This window comes from Poecilia formosa, unplaced genomic scaffold, assembly GCF_000485575.1.
Source record: "Poecilia formosa unplaced genomic scaffold, Poecilia_formosa-5.1.2 Scaffold209, whole genome shotgun sequence".
Taxonomy (NCBI): Eukaryota; Metazoa; Chordata; class Actinopteri; order Cyprinodontiformes; family Poeciliidae; genus Poecilia; species Poecilia formosa.
In genome coordinates, this window is record NW_006800148.1 from 808988 (window position 1) to 821667 (window position 12680).

A 12680-nucleotide genomic window follows, 5' to 3' on the forward strand; every position below is an offset into this window, starting at 1 on the left:
CTGATTGAATTATCATTTTAGAAATGAAATGATTTTATGACAGATTTTCTTTTGATGCCGTCAGTCAAAATGACTCAACCTCTAGACTGACATCTGAAAAACACAAAAACGATCTTTGTAGATCTCTGTAGTTCATTTTGTGAACACAAAAATGCTTTGAAAGAACAAAGGCAGAAAAAGACACAAAATAGTGGAAAGATTGATGAATAAATAGGAAGTAAAAAAACCAAATCCCAATGATAATTAATTAAAGTTAAAAATAAAAGCATATCTTGCTCTGTTTGACTTTGCCAACAATAAAATCCAGTGTGCTTTCTTTGAAAGGTCCAGGATTTCATCGGATGCTAGGGTTGAAGCATGTGATTTTTATTTTCAGCCAGCTTTATAGCTTCAGAGGTTGTTCAAGTGTGAACATGCCTGTGGACAGAAGCGACGAAGTTAAAAGTAAGATTTACCCCCTACAGGTAGGAACCAAATACCAGCCCAAACCCTCAGACAAAGTCTCATGTCACATTTAATCAGATAGCAAATCTGCTGCACTAGTAAACCGGGGTGTTCATGACTTCCTATGACACATTTCAAATCGCTTCTTGAAGAAGATGCATCCATTTCTTAGCACAACTTGTTTACAATAGTTAATATGTCAGGCTCAAGGCTGGGAAAGCCTTTTCACGTGGCTCATAAAGACCACAAGATGTTGACAATAGAGGCCAAAACCACAAAGATACGCTGTAATGTGACGGTGATCAGAGGACGGGAAGCAACTGAGGACAACTTGGACAAGACGCAAGCAAGTCCATCACTGAGGACAAACATCATGAAGGGAAATTTAGGGAGATCAAGTCATGTTTTTGGGAGGAAGTTGGAGTACCCAGAGAGAGCCGACTCATGCAAAGGGAGAACATGCAAACTCCACATTTAGATCTACGCAATTAAATATAAACGACAGCCGTGACAAGGGAGGAAAATATAACATGATCTTCTTTTACAAATCAAGCAGAAATGTTTACTCTGGCATCAACATTCAGCCATTTTCAACCATCTTTATTGAATTTTCCTGTTTTCAAAGATCTTTTTTTATATATAAATTATGCACATTTACATTACAGCTGCAACTCTTTTATTTCGGGGTTATTTCTCTGTCCTCTAAATTAAACTTTGTTTATTTAGTGCTCATCTTTCTTCCATGTTTGTCTTGTGTTGTGTGTGTTTAAGGTTTAAACTCAGACCGGAGCTTGGAAAGAAAACGAGAAAATCTATTAAAAACTGAAGATTTACCAACACTGACCAGGCAAAAGTGGAAAAAAAAAAAATGACTCAGATAATGAAGGATAAAAGAGATAAAATGATAATAATGGGGCAAACAGAGAAAGAGTAAATCTGAAATTAAACTCAGATGAACAGTTTAATTTGCAATTTTAATACACAAATAATAATAAACCAAAAACTTACAGAAGAATTAACAAATACCAGATCTAAGTAAATAGTGAAAAAAAAAATCATTAAAGCAGAATTGCAAATAAAAGTCGAGGCTCAAACACCTCTTAAAAATCTACTTTCACTTTTTAAACGATGGACTCCTGTTAAGATTAATCTATTCAAAGATAGCTCTTTATGTTTAACTTACATATATAAATAAATCATTATTTAAGATTATCCTTTATTCAAAAGACTTTATGCTATTTATGATGACTTAGACTGTTAGCTATTTTTTAATGTTATTTTGCTTTATACCTGCAAAATGCTAATATTTATATAAATATATTCTAAATATTTATAAATATATTTATTTTTTATACAAATATTTTTAGAATACTTTTAAAAATATTTTTACTATATATATATTTGCATTAATAATATTTCTTATTCGCCCTACACTAGACTTTTTTAATCTGTGTAAAAGTGAGTTTTTTATTTTTACTATGAAAAACAGGGCCGCAACTACGTACTTTCTGAGGTGCATGCAAACATGTTATCGGTGGCCCCCCGCCCCCCGATGACATAATCTTGTACAACTCATATTTAACAATCAATTATCAACTATAATATATATATGTGAATAAATTGCTGCCTACAGGCCAATTAAAAACAATGAAACAAAAATCAGGGCAACATTTCATCATTTAACATGTAAGTGAGCCAAAGAGCCACTTCTGTTGGCCTGTGCTGCCAACGGGCTGCAGGTCTGAGGCATTTTGTTAGCAAGTTTTCTATCATTCTCATAGCTTTATAGGAAGCCTGATCCAAACTGGCAACCCACATTAATAAAATGGTGAAATAATATTGACCACAAAACACTGAATTTATAAAAGATATCAACATTTTTCCTATACAATCCTAACAAACGTTTTTAATGTTGAAAAAATAAACGGTTTATTTTCACCATATTTATTTATTTACTGTTAATCTATTTGTATGATTTGTTCTTTAAATTGCCATTTATATTATTTTTTGGTCTCAGGAAATGATTGAGGGATGAAGAGACTCTGATATCTGGTTCTGTAGGTTCTGGCGGGTCTGCGCTGTTCTGACCCGTTCTGTCTGATATCAAACAACCCACTGAATATCACTGACCCATTTTTTAAAAGCCCCTGTTAAACTTCACTGTAACTGTTTAGCCTGGAATGTGCGTCTTTCCACTCACGTCTGTATTTTTGCCAGAGGTTTTGCTTCTAAGGACGGTGGAGAACCGAGTGGACATTTTAAAAAGACGAGGGTTGATAGCAGATCAACGGAGAAGTATGGAGTGAAAATAGTCTCAAAATATCCGTGCGTGTGTAAAAAGATTTACACACTATATATATAGATAGATAGATAATCTAAATATATACCTCTCTCTTTATATCTATAGAGAGAAATAGATGTATATATAGAGAGATAGATAGATATATAGATATCGGTATGTAGATGTACATAGATATAGATTTATATATATTTATAGAGAGACAGACAGATAGATATAGACAGAGATTTAGAGGAAGATAGAGAGCTCTTTCTGTTCCACATTGTTTACATTTTCTTTCTCTAAATCTCCCTTTAATTAATAAATGTGGCTGTCTGATTTTCTGTTTCGAATTAGAAATAAAAATCTTACAGTGGATGAACACGAGTCCTGATGATGTTGGACGTGGGGGAAGCCGGAGCGCCCGGAGTGAACCCACACCTGCACGGGGAGACATTTCCCCCGTGCAATCCTGACTTTTTAATATTAAAATATCCAATTAACAACAACAGCAGCTCTTTTTCCAATTCCCGCCAATCACCCAGCCCACAGGTGGCCCCACCCCCTTTCAAATCTAATATCCTGGAGTCATAAGTTGGTTTTATGCTGGAGGGACTTCACGTCTGTCTTTGAACTGGCGCCGATGTTTGGGAGTTAAAGCTTTTTTGAATTGCCTCCACAGTGAGATCTTTTTCCTGGGTCTCTCTCCTTGTTCGCAGATATTTTCCTCAGATGGCTCTTCAGCTGCTCGAGTTTCTGGTTCCTGAGATGTTGGGATTATATCTTCCTGTAATGTAGTCTCTGTCTGTGGTGGTGATGTTGTCTGTTCTTTCTTTGGGCCACTCTCCCCTCTGTAGGAACTTAATGAACCTCATTTTGATCGGTGTCTATTGGTGTTACAGCGGTTTCCAGTTCATCTTCCATTGCCATCTTTCTCTGTTCAGATTCAGATTTTGTCATTTTGTCATCTTGCTGGTCCCCGTCTTGCTGTATGTCAGGGACCATTTCATCTTCAGTCGCCTGCTCTAGTTCATCAATCGCCGTTTCATTTCTCTGGATGTCAGTTGTCATGATGGCTTTCTGATCGTCATCTATAACTCTTTCACCATTTAATCCAAAAAACTGTTCTTTATTGAAGCTTTCTAATTGAAAGGCAGCATTCAATGTTGCCTTTCTAATTTCATCTTCAGAGATTTGTTGGGGGCTGGAGATAATTTTTTCTATCAAATTAACATAATTTTCGATGTCGGCTGTCTCATCTCCAACTGTTTCTGGTACAGAAACTTCCTGCTGTTCATCACTTTCTCCAGAAATGTTGTCATTGTTCAGGGTTTCTGATAGCTTGGTCTGCTGATCCTGATGTCCATTCACTTGTTCCTCAGAGGGCTGGTTATTCAGCCATGAACAGAGCTCAGTTTGTGTCGACGTCGTCTGGTAAACTGGTTTTAATTGACATCTGGTTTCCAGTTTCTCCTGTGAGTTGTCTTGTGCCTCTGTCTGAACCTGAACAGAAACCATTGACTTTTTGCGCTGCCTTCTCTCTGCGAGTACTTCCTTATCAGATTGTTCTGCTGTTTAACCTTATCAAATAATTTATGCTTCAGACTGACCACCTCATCAAGCTGTTTCATCAAATGTTTCTGTACTCTGATATATTCCAATTCGCGCTCCTTAAATTTGGCTTCGTACAAATGTGTTGCTTGAGCTGTTTTTTCAGAAGAGTGATAAGTACATCAAATGCTGGCTAGAAAAAAAAATCCCCACATCGTTTTTGCGCCGCCTCCGGTGCAGCGCCCCTATGCGTTGCGTACTCTGCATACCCACTTTTAGCGCCACTGATGAAAAACGTGGCACCAGTTTAGCGCCAGTGAATCATTCCTGTTTTCTCCAGGATATTCCAGGGTCGTCGCTCATCGATTGTACTTAAAACCCACAGAGTGACGCCAGGCCTGATTCACTCCTGAAAATGACAAACTGTGTCCAAACGTGTGTTTAAAACTGACCACATCCTGCTGAGACCTCCAGCGCTCCGACCCGAGCCGATGCATCTCCTCCACACGCAGAGATAAGGCTTTTACTGCAGCAGGAAGAAAACTTTGCCTCTGAGCTGCTGGGCCACATGAAAGGAGCTGTCAGAAATCACACCTTGGTTCTGGACAGAGGGCAGAACCCGGCGCGCCGCTCCTCCAACCTCAGGGACTGCTGTTGTTTCAGCAGACAGTAAATCCCATCGATGTTCGTCGTTTACAATCCGCAGCGTTTTCCCTCGATGCCAGATGAAGATCTTGAAATGAATTCAGATTCTATTAGCGCAGCGTTAAATATTTTAGTCACTCATTTCAGAAAGGGAAAATAAAATCATAATTTAGCACAAAAAAAATCCAAAAATCATAATCATAATTTGAAGACAACAGACTTCACTGGCCCTGAATGAATGTATTCAAACTGAAAATTGTATTTTTCCAGATTTCTCTGTGTAATTTTCTGCTACTGCCACAACAGATGGATTCCTTTTAAGGGTTGGGGTTTGTATGTGTCTTTATTAAAGGTCCCACATTTTGAGGATTTCTCAGAGTTCAAAGTCATGTTTGCAGCAGAACTACAGTGTTTTTGGTTACATTTAAATTGTTGTCAAATGTGGTAAAGACCAGATGACATCTGTGATCTCCTGATGCACAAAACCGTAGAATCACAAGAGGATCTCACAATGACTGCAAGTTAAACGGAGACAGGCTCAGCGGTGACTGCGTCAAAAGGACAGCAAAACCGAACCCAAAGAACATTTGACTGCAAGCCAAAACGACACAGAAAACAAAAACAGTCCATCAGTTTAAACATCTGAATGATGGAAACGAACCTCTCTTTGTGGTTTGGCAGAGTCTGTTTTCTTCCAAAGGAAAACAAAGAGAGGAGAGAAGAAGAAGTTTTCAAACCTGCTGAACACATCAACAATCACTTATTTGGAAAACAATACCTGGAAAAAGCCTGGATATGTCTTCACTTCAGACGTGATTTGAAATATTTTGGTTTAAAGTGAAAAGTCTCCGAGTTCAGCAGATAAGAAACAGACGTTCACGCGGCACATATGTGACTATTTATCTGATTAAAAGAAAACAACCCCTTTATTTTGGGTTCTGAAGTAAATTTACCATGATTCTTTGTAGATGCGGCTGTTTTTGAAGAACTGTTTCTGGGGGGCATCATCCTGAAGTCCTCCCGGTTTACGGTTTTATGTGTTTTCCGAAGAGATAAAGTGAGAGGAGAGCTGCTTCTCCACATAGCAGGAGATAAAATGAAGTTGTTCATCTTCTGGACTCCTTCATTTGGAAAAACACAACTCTGTAGGTCAGCACTTCTCAAACTTTCTCAGGCCGATTGATTAGCATTTTCCCCCATTTAACAAAAACTCACAAATAGCACAACATCTTAATATACACAACCTGAAATGAAAATATTAGCCTCTTAACTTATTATCTTTGTTCATCCTAATGTGAAGGATGGTATTGCTTTGTAAATGTTACTGGCCACTATAAAACTACTTGGGGCGTTTTGAGTTATTCATACTTTTTGAAAGTATGGATTCTATGTTTGGAAATCAAAAAAGTTGTTTACCACAAATGTTTGTGCACTAATAACATATTAGGGTTATTGGTAGTGAAGAATCAAGTAAACTTAAGTTGCTTTGGAAGCCAACAAACATTTTCTTTCAGCCAATAGTCCAATATAAATAATTTCATTTTAGGTGTTAAGATGCAGTTAGTCAGCGTGGGGCGCAGCGCTGCTTAGCCGCTCGTCACCTTCATATTTCATTCAGCAACGCTGCAGACGGAGACATATTGTTGAAAAACTAAAGCTCTGCAGCTCACCTGAGAAACTTCCCACCAGAATCTTCAGATTTTCTTTTATATGACCCAGTTTTAACCAATTTATCCATTATTATTTTTAAGCACAATCCCTTGGTAAGCTAACGGAAGCGTCACACTCTGAGCTGACGTCACAGCACCTTGTTTACATGCAGTACTTTGCGGACCACTAGAGGGCGTCGGCAAACCACAGTTTGAGAAAGACTGTTCTAGCAGAACCATTTCTGTCTGCAGACATTTGTTTCATGACTGTCAGCTTGGCATATCTGTCTTTATTTATGCTAAAAATACACCAAAGCTTCTGCTGTTATCTGAGGAAGTTCTACAGTTTCCTAACTTGTTGGTGAAGATATCGTTTTTAGTTTATTCCCAGCAACAAAATCTCAGAAAAAATAAAATAAATCGCATCCAGGGACCACACAGAATTACCCCAAGGGCAGCAGTTGGCCCCCAGGCCACACTTTGGACACCCCTGGTCCAAACTGAAAACCAGCTTCATGCCTTCCTGTCTGCTGCAGCTTATTAACGGAGATGAAGCTGCTGCACCCGGATGCGTCACATGACAACACTTTGTCCTGTCATGTGATGCTGCCGCGTTCTTCTCTGTCACTTTAATGCTTCAACTAATTTTCCTGCTGAGAGACGAGAGACAGAAACGACCTTAATGGACCTCAACTGGAACACATTACCTGTGTTTGATACAATACAAAATGTGGAAGTGCTGATAAATACAACCCAGTTCGCTGTCAGCTCCTAATCCAGCTGGGATCCCAGTACGCCCAGTAAAGAGTTGTGATTTTTAGATAAAGGTTTAATGGAGATGACATGTTCAGGTGAAAGCTGGTTCTGATCCTCTGATCCAAAACAACATGAGAACCAGTAAATGGATCATTAATCAAAGTATGGCAAGACGTCTTATCATTAAATCGCATGATCCATTATTAGTAGCTTCTGCACCAAATCAGAGCAACTTAAATTATTATATTATGCACATTTAGTTAGTAACATCCATATTTCTGTCCAGCCTTCTGTGTAAATTTAGTTGAAAAGTTAAAGTCATCAAAGGTTCCACCATACATCTTTTAACCTTTTTAATTAAAAATATTAAATGTTAATTCACAAAATAATTTTTGCATTTTTAGCTGAACTCTGCAAAAACATAAAATCTTACCAAGTATTTTTGATCTAGTTTCCAGTGCAAATATCTTAGTTCACCTGAAATATGACAAAACTAACTTACAGGTAAGTTTTCAGAAGGACTTTGTTTTAAGTACACAATTCCTTAATAATGATTTTTAAAAAGTACTAATTCCACGGTCAGATTATTTCACAAATAAGACATTATTCCCATGTTGTAAGTGAAATAATCTGGCATTGAAACTAGAACTATTTAATCAATATTAAGGAATTATTGACCTAAAAGAAGCTCCTATTTCCTGCTGAAAAGTTACTTTTACGGTAAGTTTACAAACTACCATAAACATATGGTACTAAATATTTAGTTTGCTAATCAAATATTTAATTTAGAGCTTAATTTTTGGATTAATTATTATTAATAAAAGCATTTTTTTTCTTACAAAAGGCTAAAATAAACCATTTTTTTGATTGTGTGACCTCACATCATTTTGTTTTTCTTTTTGTGCTTAAAACTGTGACATCCTAATTAATTGAAGAGTTATCCTCCTTCCTTGGTTCTGGAAGATATTTCTGTTCGCGTCCTGAGGCTCAGTGGGACTAAAACGGCCTTTTAACACCCAGATAAATGATTCATCACATCTGCTCTGATGTTTACAGACCTCACACACGTCTGCAAAGCAAATGAGTGGAAAACAGCACTTTATTGATAAATGATGCAATATGTGCAGGTTCTGTTTGTTTAACAGCCTCCTGTCTTTACAACGGCATATTAAGGCCTCTGAAGGCAGAAAGACAAGGGACAGAAAATCTGAGTAAAAACAACAAAGAACAAAGATTTTGAGATGAATCTCAGAAATTTACCAGCAAATAAACTGGAAATTTCTGGACTTCAAAAATCTGAACATTTTGAGAACTTAAATTTAAACCGGCAGAATCCCCCCAGATCTTTAGATTAATTTAAACCATTTTTTAAAAAATAACTTGGACACTTCTGACTTTGAAAAGTCAGAAATTTGCTAGCAAAAATCTGAAATGTTGACATTTGACACATAAATTTCTAGAAAAGTCAAGGAACTTTCTGAGTTTCAGAAGTCAAAAATTTGCTAGAATAAAACCAGAAATTTTGAGATTAATCTCAGAACTTTTCTAGAAAAATTAAGAAATTTTCTGAACTCCAAAAGTCTAAGGGCCTTTGTAGATTAAAAAATTAAAGCAAAATACTCTAAAATGTCAGTTTTTGTAGAAAATATCAGTTTCAAAAATGGAAAATGTTTGACTCTTTTTTTCTTGTAAGTTTACATATTTTTAAACTCAGAAATTTGAGTTTGAAAGTCAAATTTTTCAGAAATGTTTCCTCAGTCTGGCTGAGGAAACAGCCAGAGGAAACGCTGCAGGTTTAAGTTTTCCAGGCCTCCATTTATCAGCCACTAACAGCTTCATCTGGTTCTGCATCCCATCAAGCCCGACCCAGCTGGACAGAACCATCCATCCATTGAAGCACCAGTTACTTTTGATTCATTTTGACTAAATTTTGTCTGTTTGCTTCGATTCTTTTAAACGAATCAAAGAGAGCTCTACAGAGCTTTATCCAGTCCAGAGGACTCCAAAGTTCAGTCACACACTTTAAAACTTTCTCTGTTGAGTTTGAGCTGAGTCCTGCTTTAACTGGTTCTCTTGTCTCTCCAGTGAAGTGTTTATGTTAAAGTGTTCATAACCAAACACCCATTTCTAAATCCAGAGTCACAATCTCCAAGTGCAAACCTTTGAACTGCATCCAGAAGGCGCTTGGATCCGGATCAGATGGACCAGCCCGTCTGGTCAACAACATCTGTGCAGTTCTGCTCCCTCCCTGGGAGGAACTGCAAAGCAAAACATAAATACACAACAGAAATAAGACATTTCTCCTTCCAAAACATCACAAACACAACTGACTGCGTTATTATTTAAAATGACCTGCTACGTCTCCAACCATTTCCAACCAAAACAAAACTAAAGATTCTGCACATTTCTCCTCTTACATCCAGACTTAGCTACCGCTTTAAACATTTAGCTTCACGAAACTAAGACTAACCAGAGGTTGGTCATTTGCCAACATAATACGGTCGGAGAGGGAAATAAAACAAACAGCAGCAGTGAAAATAAATGACCCGCGAAGCCAGAGAGGTTATCAGGAGAGAGTTAAACCAAACGCTTACTGATCGCTCATTTCCCGACCCGCCTGCACTAAAAAGGCCAAGGGAGGCAGCCTCTGTTTATTCAGACTTAAATTAAACGGACAGATTCATTTCAGCAGACGCAAGTGAGAAAACCGAAGTCCTAAATGAATCAGACTCAAAGTGAGACACCAGAGAGGCTCTGAACGTCCTGCAGCTGCTGCCCAGTCTGATAACGAGATGACAGATTTACTTCAAGGCTGAAAATCAAACAAAGCACACAACTATGAGAGGAGAGCCTGATTTATGCACAGCTCATTACTCCCAGCAGGTTCTCACACACACACACACACACACGCACTACTGCTTAACTTTGATCAGATTCAGATTCTGCTGCAAACGTTTATTAGTTCAGGGTTTTTAAAGTATCACTTATCTTTGTTAGCTTAGCATGCTGGGACAGAAACATTCTACAACTTAAACTTCCTGCCTCCAGTTTGATCAACTTTTTATGAGAAAAATAAAGTTTACTAAACGAGAAACTCTCCTCTCAGCAGGTAATATTAAAGGGGCAGCTTTACGTATTTTCACAGTACATTGTGCCATTTTGTAGCACATTTAAGTAATTACGTCACCTTCAGTTGTTATAGAAATTCTATATTTGTCAAACATGACTTCGCAGTTTAACGCCTTGTAGTTCCCACAGCTAAGTTAGCCTGGAATCGAGTAGCATTAGCGATACTTAAATGACTTTTTTAAGGCATTTCCTGCTCTTCCAGAGAACCAGTTCAGTATCTAACAGGAGCACATCTCCTGTTAGATACAAAAAAATGCACAAAAAACAACCAATCAGAGGCAGGAGGAGGGTCTTAGCACCGTCAGTCAACCTCGTCAACAGGCTGCTAAATGAGCTAACAGTGGAGAAACAACTTACAGTCATAGGAAAACTATCCGCTGTAATCTGTGACTATGCTAATTAGTCTGAGCACATAGTGCCACACACAGGGGTGATTGACAGCGCTAAGACCCGCCTCCTGGCTCTGATTGGTTGTTTTTAGTTAGAACTGGAAGAAAATACAGGACTTTGTTGGTTCATCTCATAACAAACTGTCACAATATGATGACAGAACCAACAAATATGTAAAATATATTTTTACAAGAGTTACATAATGAAGCTTTAATTGTTTGAGTACTCGAGACATGCTAAGAAAAAAATATGAGAATAAGTTGAAACAATACAAGAATAACGTCATAACATTCCAACTTCATTCTCATGTTATTCTGACTTTATTATTGTAATATCTTCTTATATGACTTTATTTTTGCAATGGCTAATCTGTGATTTCTTCTTAGTGTGGCTTTAAGACTGTCGTAACAGTTTTATAACAATATGTTCTTTTTACTTTGTGAAATCCTTTCTTCTGCTTATAAAAAAGAAACAAAGTAACTTTTACTCAAAATTTGTAGTTGGGAACTTTCTACTTTCACGTGAGTAACATTTTACAGAGGTAGTTTTGCTTGTATTTAAGTGGAATTTTATGAAGGTAACTACTAAAACACACATCGCTGCAGCAGCATTCCCCTGCAGAATGCCTCAGGCGACATGGTTGTAAAAATCCTCCAGGTCCGCGAAACATTCGTTTCCCAAGACGTGAAGGTCATCTGACGCCTTCAGGAGCTCTCAGAGGGAAAAAGGTTTGGCATCCAGAGCATCCTTTCCCTGGAGTTAACTTTCCCGGAGAAGCTGGGAAGCGTGGTTGCCTGCTCTCTCAGATCTCTCTTTACAAAGTAAAACATCTTTCCCTGTAGGAGAACTTGAGAGTTGACCTCTGAACTGCGCGGTAAGGCTTAGGAAAACTTCACGGTTTAACCTTCTCCACATCTTATGAATCTCTTTCAGTTTGACGAGGACAAAAAAAAAAACAAATGACAAAAATGTCCTTCTGAAATCCTTTGAAAGGCAAAAATCACAAAGACCAGAAGTTGTTTTGAAGCCATCAATTCCTCCCGGAGTAAAGAAAACATCAAACCGAGTAGCTGACGCAACCAATCGTCTTATGACAAACTGCTTCTTTCAAACAGCTTTCATGGTCTCTTATTGGATTTTCATGGCTGCCAGTGAAGGATTAGACATCTAACATATCAGGTGTGTCTGACATGGTGTGATTTAATGTGTGATTTAATTTGCCTAAATGTTGACGCCACTAAACAAGCTACACAATGATCTGAAGAAGAAGAATCTCTGGTGTTTATCCAAGCATTTAGATGTTTTTCTGTTAAGTCAAGTTTAGTGCAGGAAGATAAAATTAGCTCAGTTCTGATTCACTTGAGGATTCTTAAGTCACGCAACCTGTTGGTGTAATCTGATTAAACTGGAGGTCACTATGAGGTTCCTTTTGTTGGCTGCTTTGATCAAAATGCCAGAGCAGGAGCTAAGGCTGCATTCACACAAACCCAGTTTAGTTCACTTTAATCCAACTCCAGTTTGTTTGTTTGGAAAGTCCGGTTCGTTTGGCAAGGTGTGAATGCGCAATAAAACTCTGACCTGGACCAGAAAAAATAACTGGTTTGTCTACTAACCTTGGTGTTGGTTTGGTTGAAGTGAACTCTGATGCCATAACAAACGCCAAACAGACCGGAGACCGCTCCAAAAGCAGGAAGTGGACTACAGCGCAGGGCATTCTGGGTAATTACAACAAAAACAAAAGCAAGAGTCTAGAGCTAGTGGGAGAAATGGCTGTTACTTTTTCCAAAGACAAAAGAGAAAACCTAAAACCGCTAAGATCTGACTTTACTCCATTTTTG